Below are 12,967 nucleotides of genomic sequence, written 5' to 3'. Positions count from 1 at the left end.
GGTATTGTATTGTCAGGGTGGTAGGGTGGGTATTGTATGGTCAGGGTGGCAGGGTGGGTGTTGTATTGTATGGTCAGGGTGGTAGGGTGGGTATTGTATTGGCAGGGTGGGTATTGTATTGTCAGGGTGGCAGGGTGGGTGTTGTATTGTATGGTCAGGGTGGTAGGGTGGGTATTGTATGGTCAGGGTGGTAGGATGGGTATTGTATGGTCAGGGTGGTAGGGTGGGTATTATATTGTATGGTCAGGGTGGTAGGGTGGGTATTATATTGTATGGTCAGGGTGGTAGGGTAGGTATTATATTGTATTGTCAGGGTGGTAGGGTGGGTATTATATTGTATGGTCAGGGTGGTAGGATGGGTATTGTATTGTATGGTCAGGGTGGTATGGTTGGTATTATATTGTATAGTCAGGGTGGTAGGGTAGGTATCGTATGGTCAGGGTTTTAGGGTGGGTATTGTATTGTCAGGGTGGTAGGGTGGGTATTGTATGGTCAGGGTGGTAGGATGGGTATTATATTGTATGGTAAGGTGGGTATCGTATGGTTAGGGTGGTAGGGTGGGTATTGTATTGGTGATAATATTGGAAGACCACATGCTCAGCTGGAGGTGACAATCACAGATGTCAATGGAGGTGGGAGGGAAAAGGGGATGGAGGGAGAGAAGAGGGGAGATGAGGGGGAGGGATGAATGGAGAGGATGTGGGAGGGAGAGGAGTGGGGAATGTTCTGGAAGAGTGGCGGTGACACGAGGGTAGGGCGGGAGGGGAGCCATTGTGTGTGCTTTGTGAGGGAGGGGGTCCTGTGTGTGTCTGTGTGTGAGAGAGAGTGTGTGTTTGTGCGTGTGTGCGTGTGTGCGTGTGTGTGTGTGTGTGTGTGTGTGTGTGGTTCCTACCTTCTTCTCCCCCTGCTCCCCTACTCTCTGGGGATGCCGTCTGGTTGGTGGTGTCATTTCACATCACCAGACGGTCTGGTCCACGTGCACCTGCTCCTTACATTAGAGACAGAGGGGAGGGGCCAACGGGGAGGGTGTGACATCATGAAACTAAAGATAAGAAAACAAATGGGTGCCAAGAATACGATGAACTCAGCTCCGAAAGCGTGTTTTGCTTTGTGAGATTTCCATCCTATATTACAGTAGCAGTGAACCTGAGTGGTTAGCACAGCAGAGCTGAATGAGGACGGCTGAGCACACAGAAACTGAACCATATTAGCCTAGTAACCATTGTGTTTGGGACTGTCTATCCCCCCCCCCCCCCCCCCCCCCCCCCCCCCCCAGAGTACTTGGCTCAAAGTGGCTTAGATATGCCAATTACAACCGCACTGTGCCCTCAGAGACCGAATCCCGACCCCCCTCCCCAACCGTGTGCAAATGTATCTCTTGTGTTTTCATTTCAAACAGTTTGTAGCAGTGACATAGGCAGAAGGCAGGGCCAGCAAACATTTAGCTGGGCCAAAATTTGGGCATTCAAATCACCATAAAATTATCATAAAATTATCATAAAATTATCATTAAAACGAAGTCTACCCTACTGTAATCGATCTCACACAACAAAACCGTTTAACATGTGATTTTCACATTACAGACCAAATAGTTTTGTAGGCCTACGTAAATCCATGATTTGCATTTAACATGCGACTCACATGGACCGACACATTATTATTATTATTATTATTATTATTATTATTATTATTATTATTATAATAAATGTAACCTTTTATTTATTTATTTAACCTTTATTTAACTTGGCAAGTCATTTAAGAACAAATTATTATTTACAATGACGGCCTACACCGGCCAAACCCGGACACCGGCCAAACCCGGACGACGCTGGGCCAATTGTGCGCTACCCTATGGGACTCCCAATCACCTAATAAACCATAGGCCTATAGATTATGAGACTAGGACATAATGCCCTGATATAACAGTAATAATCACAATAGGCTCGCTGTCTCGATGACCAGGAGATAGTAGGCTAGGCTAGGCTAGGCTAGGCTAGGCCGCCACAAATGTAAACATTTAACACTAGGAGAGCGGAGAGCTTGATATTGACTCAAGACAAAATGTACTTTTTAAATAAGTTTATCTAACACACTATCATTGTTAGAATCTTAATATCACAAACATCATTTGTGTTATAAGCAGTTTTAAGAGGACATGGCTTTCCCCCCCCCCCCCCCCCCCCCCCCCCTGCCCTTCAGGCCTGTGCAGCTGTTGATAGCACAGAGTAGATCAGGTTTACATTAGGTTACACGCTGCATCAAAGGAAACGTAAATTATAGCCTGACAGTATGCTAATGCACATAATAACAGGCCATAGCCTACATAGACTAGAACAGTGGTCTAAGAATAACCCATATTAATATATGTAGCCTTAGAAATAAGGCTCATGAAATCAAACACTTACTAACATCGGATAACATTCATATACTGGCCATCTCTGAAACTCACTTAGATAATTACTTTGATGATACAGCAGTAGCAATAGAGAGCTACACTCTTAGAAAAAAAGGTGCTATCTGGAACCCAAAAGGGTTCTATCTGTAACCTAAAAGGGTTCTTCCACTATCCTCATAGGAGAAACCTTTGAAGAACCCTTTTTGGTTCCAGGTAGAACCCTTTTTGGTTCCATGAAGAACCCTTTCCACAGAGTGTATAACATCTACAGAACAGATAGGAATGCCTATGGGGGAGGTGTTGCTGTATATGTTAAGATCCACATTCCTGTAAAGCTTAGAGGATCCCATGTCAAATGTTGTTGAAGTATTGTAGTTGCAAGTTCACCTGCCTCATCTAAAACCTGCTGCTATTGACCACCAAGAGCTAACAGTCATTATTTGCGTAATGTGTGTGCAATGCTTGATAATGTCTGTGATGTTTTCAGGATTATTATTATTTTTTTTTTTATGTTGGTGTGATGTGTATGAGGAATTGACTCCAGATGCAGCACTGGAAGTATTTGTAAAATGATTCATGCCACTTGTTGAAAAGCTGTAACGAAGGCGCAGGGAGTCAGGAAACAAGTTCAGTTAGTGAGTTTAATAATAATGAACATGGAACGATACAAACAAGAGAATCGTCTGACAAGAAAACATAAACAATACTACTTGACGACTATTAACCGAAGAGTACTATGTAAAGGGTGAGTAATCAAGGGGGTAATGAAGTCCCTCGTGTGACTGATGATGAGACGCAGGTGTGTGTAATGAGGGTTGCCAGGTGTGCGTAAAGATGGGTTGCCAAGACAGGTGGTTAAGAAACCGGTGACATCGAGCGTCAGAGCGGGAGTAGACGTGACAAAAGCATGCACCTGTTAAGAGACTAACAGTGAGAACTGTCAGAGCCTCCTGGATCGATTGTCTGTTTTATTTAACATGGCAAGTCAGTTAGGAACAAATTCTTATTTACAATGACTGCATACCCCGGGCCAATTGTGCGCCACCCTATGGGACTCCCAATCACAGCCGGAAGGGATTCAGCCTGGATTCAAACCAGGGACTGTGGTGATGCCTCTTGCACTGAGATGCAGTGCCTTAGACCACTGGGCCACTTAGGAGCCCAGTCATGTCAAACTTGGCTTATATTTTTACATGATAACATGTGGGAATACTTTGACGTGGGAATACTTTGGAACACATTTCCAAAATTAAAATAACTTGGAGATGATTTTCTGTTAGAGCCCCTGGATTTATGATAATGTAAAAATGTTATGTTTCAAAGAAATTATGCAAAAGAGGTAGCAAATAAGTCAGGCTGCTCAGCTGATTGGTTGACATACTGTAAATTGAGAAATGTTGTGACTAAACTAAAATAATAATACAAGAATACATCAGAGGAGACTGCGTGAATCAGGCCTTAATGGTTGAATTACTGCATAGAAAACACTACTAAAGGACACCAATAGGAAGAAGAGACTTGTTTGGGCCAGGAAACACGAGCAATGGTCATTAGACTGGTGGAAATCTGTCCTTTGGTCTGATGAGTCCATATTTGATATTTTTGGATCCAACCTCCGTGTCATTGTGAGACGCAGAGTAGGGGAACAGATGATTTCTGCATGTGTGGTTCCCACCGTGAAGCATGGAGGAGGAGGTGTGATGGTGTGAGGGTGCTTTGTTGGTGACACTGTCTATGATTTGTTTAGAATTCAAGGCACACTTAACCAGCATGGCTACCACTGCATTCTGCAGTAATACGCCTTACCATCTGGTTTGCGCTTAGTGGGACTATCATTTGTTTTTCAACAGGACAATAACCCAACACACCTCTGAGCTGTGTAAGGAATATTTGATCAAGAAGGCGAGTGGAGTGCTGCATCAGATGACCTGGCCTCCACAATCACCGAACCTTAACCAAATTGAGATGGTTTGGGATGAGTTTGACCACAGAGTGAAGGAAAATCAGCCAACAAGTGCTTAGCGTATGTGGGAACTCCTTCAAGACTGTTGGAAAAGCATTCCAGATGTAGCTGGCTGAGAGAATGCCAAGAGTGTGCAAAGCTGTCATCAAGGCTGTCATTATTTTGAAGAATCTAAAGTCTAAAATATATTTGTATTTGTTTAACACTTTTTTGGTTACTACATGACTCCATATTTTTATTTAATTCATTTATTTTACCTTTATTTAACTAGGCAAGTCAGTTAAGAACAAATTCTTATTTTCAATGACGGCCTAGGAACAGTGGGTTAACTGCCTGTTCAGGGGCAGAACGACAGATTTGTACCTTGTCAGCTCGGGGATTTAAACTTGCAACCTTTCGGTTACTAGTCCAACTCTCTAACCACTAGTTTTGATGTCTTCACTATTATTCTACAATGTAGAAAATAGTAAAAATATAGAAAAACCCTTGAATGAGTAGGTGTGTCCAAACTTATGTACAGTGTCCCTTACGTTTTCCCATCCACACCCTACTGCTTGCTATACATTCTATCTGATAGTAGTGTATGCATGTTTAGGCCAGTGCTTGACTTAGACTGAAATAGATGCCGGTACTCATTTTGGGTAGCGGGTACCATTTATAATTAGGTGTAGGAACTTCTCAATACTTTTTAGCTTATGCAGAAACTCAAGCAGGAGAACATTTGAGGTGCCGGTACTCAGTTCTGGTGAGATCCTACCAAAGTCAAGTAGACCTAATGTGTTTAGGTAAAAATACAAATAATCTCCTGTTTGGAACACTGACAAGTAGAGCATGAAAAATCTGATTGGTTGGGCCTGGCTCCCCAGGGCCCACTCAGGCCCACCTGTGCATACGCCCCTGATTTGTAGAACTGTATGCGGAGCACTACAAGCATTCTGGTGATTTAGCTTTAGCAAACACTCCACCGAGTTAGAATGCCTTTTTTTGTAGCTGTCTCAGTCCTTTAAAAATGTGTTACTCGTGATTTATTACGTGTGATGGATGAAAGGAGCAAGGACGATCTGTGAGAGACTGATTCACCACATCCTGTTTGTAAAGATGGAAAAATCAGTTGTTGAGACAATGCGAATGGGTTTTATTCTATTCGAATGTGTACGCTGTTCTTTGGCGTGTGTGCGGTTTCTCGAGTTATTCCGACCAGTTCTACCATCGTCTCAGGTTGTGGGTCGATTCGGGGGCTTTGAACAATCTCTCTTTTAGCAATAATGTTATAAAAATGAAAATGTCTGACATTTAATTGATTCTGGTTAATTCCCTAAACTTCTATTTAATCGATGTTAAATCAATATCTACGTTATAGTTCAATTTACTCTTGGAAATAGATACATTTATTTTCTATGCAAATGAAGACATTTTATATATCCTTGGTTACAATGGTGCAGCCTTGGCGCTTGCCATCTAACACAAGCCTCGAACACAATGATTAGATGAGGCTGGTCCCTGCCCGTTGCCCATTGGCCACTGCTATAAGTACACTTACCTCATTGCATACGGAACCCCCTCCTTTTTTACTAGAACCTAAACACATTTTTTTTTAAATAGCCCGGATAATAACACACATGGAATTGTGACTCTATTTACCCAATGCGCTAAAATAGTAGAGAACCAGCCGTTTATTTTCATTGAGGAGTATTTGTTTATTTTCATGAACTAGAGAGAAGAAGGTAAGTGCAATGTGAAACCTTGAACACTAGCGATGGATTATGTATTGTGTGATGCGATGCTCCCGAGGAAAGAAATCTGTTGACAATTTTTTCCCATTCGGCCTCATTTTCAGACCCTTTACACACCTGCACACCGTATATTATCGAGAAGCCTCGAATGCTCCAATTGAATTTCCTGAAGAACGTTGCATTCTAACAGAAACATGTTTTTGTTTACCCGTTTCATTGATCGAAAGCGTTAAAAATATACCCCAAATAATTTTTGCGGCTAGAATAATCTAGAATAGGGCTGCTGATTTGAGGGTAATTCACACATAGCAAACAGTGTAACAAATATGTAATATTTTCACTGATACAAATGTTAAACAATTATACAAATGTAGCCATTCGGATAAAGTAAAGGCGACTATAGCAATCCAATCACATCGATATGAATGGACCTCCGCGATGTTAATATATTATACTCGATGTCAAATCAAAACAAATATACTACCTGAGTTGATAAAGATATTCTCAGGTTCATATGCATTTTTTGTTTTGTATAATCATAGATGTTCTTCTTGGCTAAATTGTAGGCTCAATTTAAACAAATAAATAGATCTCCTAATTATTTTTTTCCCCCGTTTGTTTCCTTTGTCTTCAACTCTCTTTTAATAACGTCTCACAGAAGCTTTTTATAGCTTTCTTTGACTAATATATTAATCAGACATTGAATAGGCCTAGTTCCTGTGACATTTATAAAGGATTTGTTACAATGAGGCAAAGGGAAAGGGGGATACCTAGTCAGTTGTTCAAGCAACTGAAATGTGTCTTCCGCATTTAACCCAACCCCTCTGAATCAGAGAGGTGCAGGGGGCTGCCTTAATCGAATGTCTTCGGCGTCCGGGGAACAGTGGGTTAACTGCCTTGTTCAGGGGCAGAACTACAGATTTTTAGCTTGTCAGCTCTGGGATTCGATCTAGCAACCTTTCGGGTCACTGGCCCAAAGCTCTAACCACAGGGAGGCCATAAAAGAGTTCTGATTTATCAGCATCCAAATCCTGAGTCTACCTGTATTAAGAGGAACGAAACAAGCCCCAATTAGCCAACACCAGAGAGGTGAGAGACTGGTTATTAAGTCTATTCATATTTTCACACAGTTTCATTTGTCTGTTTCACTGTACAATTAAATCACCTGGAATGTAATGTAGCAACTGTATGAGTGGAATTATCTTATAGGATACACAGCTTTTCTCATTGTCCAAGAGACAAGTGCTCCTCCTTGCGAACACGCACATGTGCTTTCTTGTGTGTGAGTGACGTAACAGAATGATGCCGAGACTCAGATTTTTCACTTTAAAATGTATGTCAAACAAAAAACAATGATTGCAAAGTTAAATAAACCATACAACTCTATGCACAAGGACTAGTTTAAACAATTTCATCTGAACATTTTTTACAAAAACACATTTACCTGAAGATCAATGCAGATTCAAAGTTTGGTAACAGAATGACGGTTTGTGCTGGTTGAGAGAATGCCAAGAGTGTGCAAAGCTGTCATCAAGGCAAAGGGTGGCTACTTTGAAAAATCTAAAATATATTTTGATTTGTTTAATACTTTTTTGGTTACTACATGATTCCATATGTGTTATTTCATAGTGTTGATGTCTTCAGTATTATTCTACAATGTAGAAAATAGTAATAATAATATAATAATAAAGTAAAACCCTTGAATGAGTTGGTGTGTCAACTTTTGACTGGTACTGTACATATTTGTATGCCTGATTTACAGTGTCGGCCTCTCAAGGTGTCGGTTTCATTGACAGATGAAAGAACAGTGTGCATGGCTTGAGTCCCAAATGGCACTCTATTACCTACATAGGGATTAGGGTTCTATTTGGGATGCATATCATGTGTTATGAACCCAAATGTACCCTAAGGGTAGCAGACTCTAGCTCGGCCTATCTTACTGTTTATGGATGTGACAATCGCCACTAGCAGAAAACTCTCTCCCAACATCGTATCCCGGTGGGTGACATTAGTATGGAGAAGCTGTTAAACTGCTTGTAGGCATCCCAAATGGCACCCTATTCCCTACATTCTGTAGCACAATGGCACCCTATTCCCTACATTCTGTAGCACAATGGCACCCTATTCCCTACATTCTGTAGTACAATGGCACCCTATTCCCTACACCCTATTTCTATGGGTTTCCCTATGAGCCCTGGTCAAAAGTAATGCACTATATTATAGAGAATAAGGTGCGATTTGGGATGCAGATTTAGAGACGGTGAGCAGTGTAGCACTGTTAAGGTTCTTCACAGGTGTGATGATGCCAGCATATTACCAGGCTGACTGCATCTCTGTCTCACAGGCTCTCTCTCTCTCTCTCTCTCTCTCTCTGTCTCTCTCTCTCTCTCTCTCTCTCTCTGTCTCTCTCTCTGTCTCTCTCTCTGTCTCTCTCTCTGTCTCTCTCTCTGTCTCTCTCTCTGTCTCTCTCTCTGTCTCTCTCTCTGTCTCTCTCTCTGTCTCTCTCCCTCTCTCTCTCTCTGTCTGTCTGTCTCTCTCTCTGTCTGTCTGTCTCTCTCTCTCTCTCTCTCTCTCTCTCTCTCTCTCTCTCTCTCTCTCTCTCTCTCTCTCTCTCTCTCTCTCTCTCTCTCTCTCTCTCTCTCTCTCTCTCTCTCTCTCTCTCTCTCTCTCTCTCTCGCTCTCGCTCGCTCGCTCGCTCGCTGTGGGACTTGTGACCCGTTTTTGTTGGTTGGTTTGTCATAGCTGTGTGGAAAATATACAGGTTAAGACAACGTACTGATTTCATGCGGCAGCTCTCTGTCATGGGATTAGCACTGTCGATAACTACTAGTGCCGTTGCTAACTAGCAACGCTGGTCCCATGTTTGTAAAGAGTTATGGGATATTGGAATCCCATTGTCTTAACCTTTGCCATCTTCAACCTAGAAGTCCGTCTGACCATTGATTGTTTCGATTTGATCTCTGTCATCAATGCCCCTATCAATGAGTCCAGAGCCTCGAGTCTCCCCCCTGAGTCCAGAGCCTCGAGTCTCCCCCCTGAGTCCAGAGCCTCGAGTCTCCCCCTGAGTCCAGAGCCTCGAGTCTCCCCCCTGAGTCCAGAGCCTCGAGTCTCCCCCCTGAGTCCAGAGTCTTATTGGTCAGGCCTCCAGAACTGCTGATGGGCTGTTGACCTTTAGGGAATATTGTGACTTTCACTTTCATCCTTTACAGTCACCATGTTTTGGTTGGTTCATCACCAGTCACCATGTTTTGGTTGGTTCTTCACCAGTCACCATGTTTTGGTTGGTTCATCACCAGTCACCATGGTTTGGTTGGTTCTTCACCAGTCATCATGTTTTGGTTGGTTCTTCACCAGTCACCATGTTTTGGTTGGTTCATCACCAGTCACCATGTTTTGGTTGGTTCATCACCAGTCACCATGTTTTGGTTGGTTCATCACCAGTCACCATGTTTTGGTTGGTTCTTCACCTGTCACCATGTTTTGGTTGGTTCATCACCAGTCACCATGTTTTGGTTGGTTCTTCACCAGTCATCATGTTTTGGTTGGTTCTTCACCAGTCACCATGTTTTGGTTGGTTCTTCACCAGTCGCCATGTTTTGGTTGGTTCTTCACCAGTCACCATGTTTTGGTTGGTTCATCACCAGTCACCATGTTTTGGTTGGTTCTTCACCAGTCATCATGTTTTGGTTGGTTCATCACCAGTCACCATGTTTTGGTTGGTTCTTCACCAGTCATCATGTTTTGGTTGGTTCTTCACCAGTCACCATGTTTTGGTTGGTTCTTCACCAGTCATCATGTTTTGGTTGGTTCATCCCCAGTCACCATGTTTTGGTTGGTTCATCACCAGTCATCATGTTTTGGTTGGTTCTTCACCAGTCGCCATGTTTTGGTTGGTTCATCACCAGTCACCATGTTTTGGTTGGTTCATCACCAGTCACCATGTTTTGGTTGGTTCATCACCAGTCACCATGTTTTGGTTGGTTCATCACCAGTCACCATGTTTTGGTTGGTTCATCACCAGTCACCATGTTTTGGTTGGTTCTTCACCGGTCACCATGTTTTGGTTGGTTCTTGCAAAATCCTGCCTAGTAACACTAAGGCGAACGCTTCAATTCTGGGTCACAGGGAGGAAGAGAGGGAGAGATGGAGAGATGAAGTATAGAGGGAGGCAAGGAGAGAGGGAAGAAGGGAGGGAGGTATGGAGGGAAGGAGAGAGGGAAGAAGGGAGAGAGGTATGGAGGGAAGGAGAGAGGGAGGAAGAGAGGGAGGAAGGAAGTGGATGGGCAGGGTGTGGAGAGGCAGGGAGGGATAGAGGGAGGGAGGATAGACGGTGTGATGGGCCGGGGCACGCAGAGGAGAGAGGGAGAGAGGAGAGGCAGGGCGTGAGGGAGGGAGGAAGGGTGGGATGAAGGGTGATAGGGAGTGGAAGGCCAGGTGACTGATAGATAGACGGTGGCTTATGGCGGGGTGTGTAGAGGAGGAAGGAAGAGAGGAGAGGCAGGGAGGGATGAAGAGAGGGAGGGTGGGTGGGATGGAGAGAGGGAGGAAGGAAGGGATGGAGAGAGGCAGGGAGGGATGGAGAGAGGGAGGAAGGGATGGAGAGAGGGAGGGAGATAGGTATAGTTGAGGAACCAGAGTGACCGATCAAGCAGCCCTCCTCATTAGCACACAGCGAGAGATCCATCTGTCCTCCACATCAGTACACTGAGACATCCATCTGCCCTCCTCATTAGTACCCTGAGACATCCATCTGCCCTCCTCATTAGCATACAGAGAGAGATTCATCTGCCCTCCACATCAGTAGACTGAGACATACATCTGCCCTCCACATCAGTACACTGAGACATCCATCTGCCCTCCTCATCAGTACACTGAGACACCCATCTGCCCTCCTCATTAGCATACAGAGAGAGATTCATCTGCCCTACACATCAGTAGACTGAGACATCCATCTGTCCTCCACATCAGTACACTGAGACATCCATCTGCCCTCCTCATCAGTACACTGAGACATCCATCTGCCCTCCTCATTAGCATACAGAGAGAGATTAATCTGCCCTCCACATCAGTAGACTGAGACATCCATCTGCCCTCCACATCAGTACACTGAGAGAGATCCTTCTGCCCTCATCAGTACACAGATATCCATCTGCCCTCCTCATCAGTACACAGAGACATCCATCTGCCCTTCTCATCAGTACACAAAAAGAGATCCAGCTGCCCTCCACATCAGTACACAGAGAGAGATGCATCTGCCCTCCTCATTAGCACACATGAGAGATCCATCTGTCCTCCACATCGGTACACTGAGACATCCATCTGCCCTCCACATCAGTACACAGAGACATCCATCTGCCCTCCACATCAGTACACTGAGAGAGATCCATCTGCTCTCCATATCAGTACACAGAGAGAGATCCATCTGCCCTCATCAGTACACAGAGAGAGATCCATCTGCCCTCATCAGTACACAGAGAGAGATCCATCTGCCCCCCTGATCAGTACACAGAGAGACATCCATCTCCCCTCATCAGTACAGAGACATCCATCTGCCCTCCACATCAGTACACAGAGAGATCCATCTGCCCTCCTCATCAGTACACCGAGACATCCAGCTGCCCTCCACATCAGTTCACAGAGACATCCATCTGCCCTCCACATCAGTACACAGAGACATCCATCTGCCCTCCACATCAGTACACTGAGACATCCATCTGCCCTCCACATTAGTACACAGAGACATCCATCTGCCCTCCACATCAGTACACTGAGACATCCATCTGCCCTCCACATCAGTACACAGAGACATCCATCTGCCCTTCACATCAGTACACAGAGACATCCATCTGCCCTCCACATCAGTACACTGAGACATCCATCTGCCCTCCTCATCAGTACACTGAGACATCCATCTGCCCTCCACATCAGTACACTGAGACATCCATCTGCCCTCCACATCAGTACACAGAGACATCCATCTGCCCTCCACATCAGTACACTGAGACATCCATCTGCCCTCCACATTAGTACACAGAGACATCCATCTGCCCTCCACATCAGTACACTGAGACATCCATCTGCCCTCCACATCAGTACACAGAGACATCCATCTGCCCTTCACATCAGTACACAGAGACATCCATCTGCCCTCCACATCAGTACACTGAGACATCCATCTGCCCTCCTCATCAGTACACTGAGACATCCATCTGCCCTCCACATCAGTACACTGAGACATCCATCTGCCCTCCACATCAGTACACAGAGACATCCATCTGCCCTCCACATCAGTACACTGAGAGAGATCCAGCTCTAATCCCACTCAGGACCCGATTAATGTTAAAGCCGCTTTCAACCCTTAAGCTGACTTTCAGCACCCAGCGACAAGCTACCGAGCATTTAGACATGTAGATTTGCTTTAGTCTATATATATTTTTTTATCCTAAATGCATTTGAGTGTTTTTATATCTCTCTTCACATACTCAGTTGTAGGTGTGGGCTCAGTTGTAGGTGTGGGCTCAGTTGTAGGTGTGGGCTCAGTTGTAGGTGTTGACTCAGTTGTAGGTGTGGGCTCAGTTGAGAGAGAGAGAGAGAGGACCAAGAGAGAGAAACATTGTTTTGATATAACAGTGTACAAGGTGTTATTTTGCAGTTTTGCTCTGTGAGTGTGAGTGTGTGTGTGTGTGTGTGTGTGTGTGTATTCAATCACCCATGCGCAATCAAAGGACTAGGGATGTGTTTTGTTTAGTGTGCGTTTCATCACATATGCCCTCTGCACAGCTGGGAACTGTAAATCCCTGTCTGAGGGAAGGAAACCTTAGGCTGTGTCCCAAATGGCACCCTATTCCTTATGTACCCTATGTAGTGCACTTCTTT

The 12,967-nt window shown here is 44.3% G+C and overlaps 1 protein-coding gene across 11 annotated transcripts in view; it reads left to right on the top strand.

The window, feature by feature from the left end:
- Positions 1-12,967, top strand: part of epb41a (erythrocyte membrane protein band 4.1a) — a 144,488-nt gene that overhangs the window by 26,191 nt on the left and 105,330 nt on the right. For 4 of the 11 annotated variants that reach the window (XM_036953535.1, XM_036953532.1, XM_036953531.1 and 1 more), the window contains exon 1: positions 5,917-6,082. The exons of 1 other annotated variant lie outside the window; for it this stretch is intronic. The gene's annotated coding sequence lies outside the window, so the exon portion shown is untranslated. Of the gene's footprint in view, positions 1-5,912; positions 6,083-12,967 lie in introns of those variants that run through there. 6 more of the 11 variants (XM_036953528.1, XM_036953533.1, XM_036953529.1 and 3 more) reach the window with 3 other exon arrangements.

This window comes from Oncorhynchus mykiss, chromosome 18, assembly GCF_013265735.2.
Source record: "Oncorhynchus mykiss isolate Arlee chromosome 18, USDA_OmykA_1.1, whole genome shotgun sequence".
Lineage (NCBI taxonomy): Eukaryota > Metazoa > Chordata > Actinopteri > Salmoniformes > Salmonidae > Oncorhynchus > Oncorhynchus mykiss.
The sequence above is the reverse complement of the archived record's forward strand: the minus strand, read 5'-3'. Positions and strand labels throughout refer to the sequence as shown.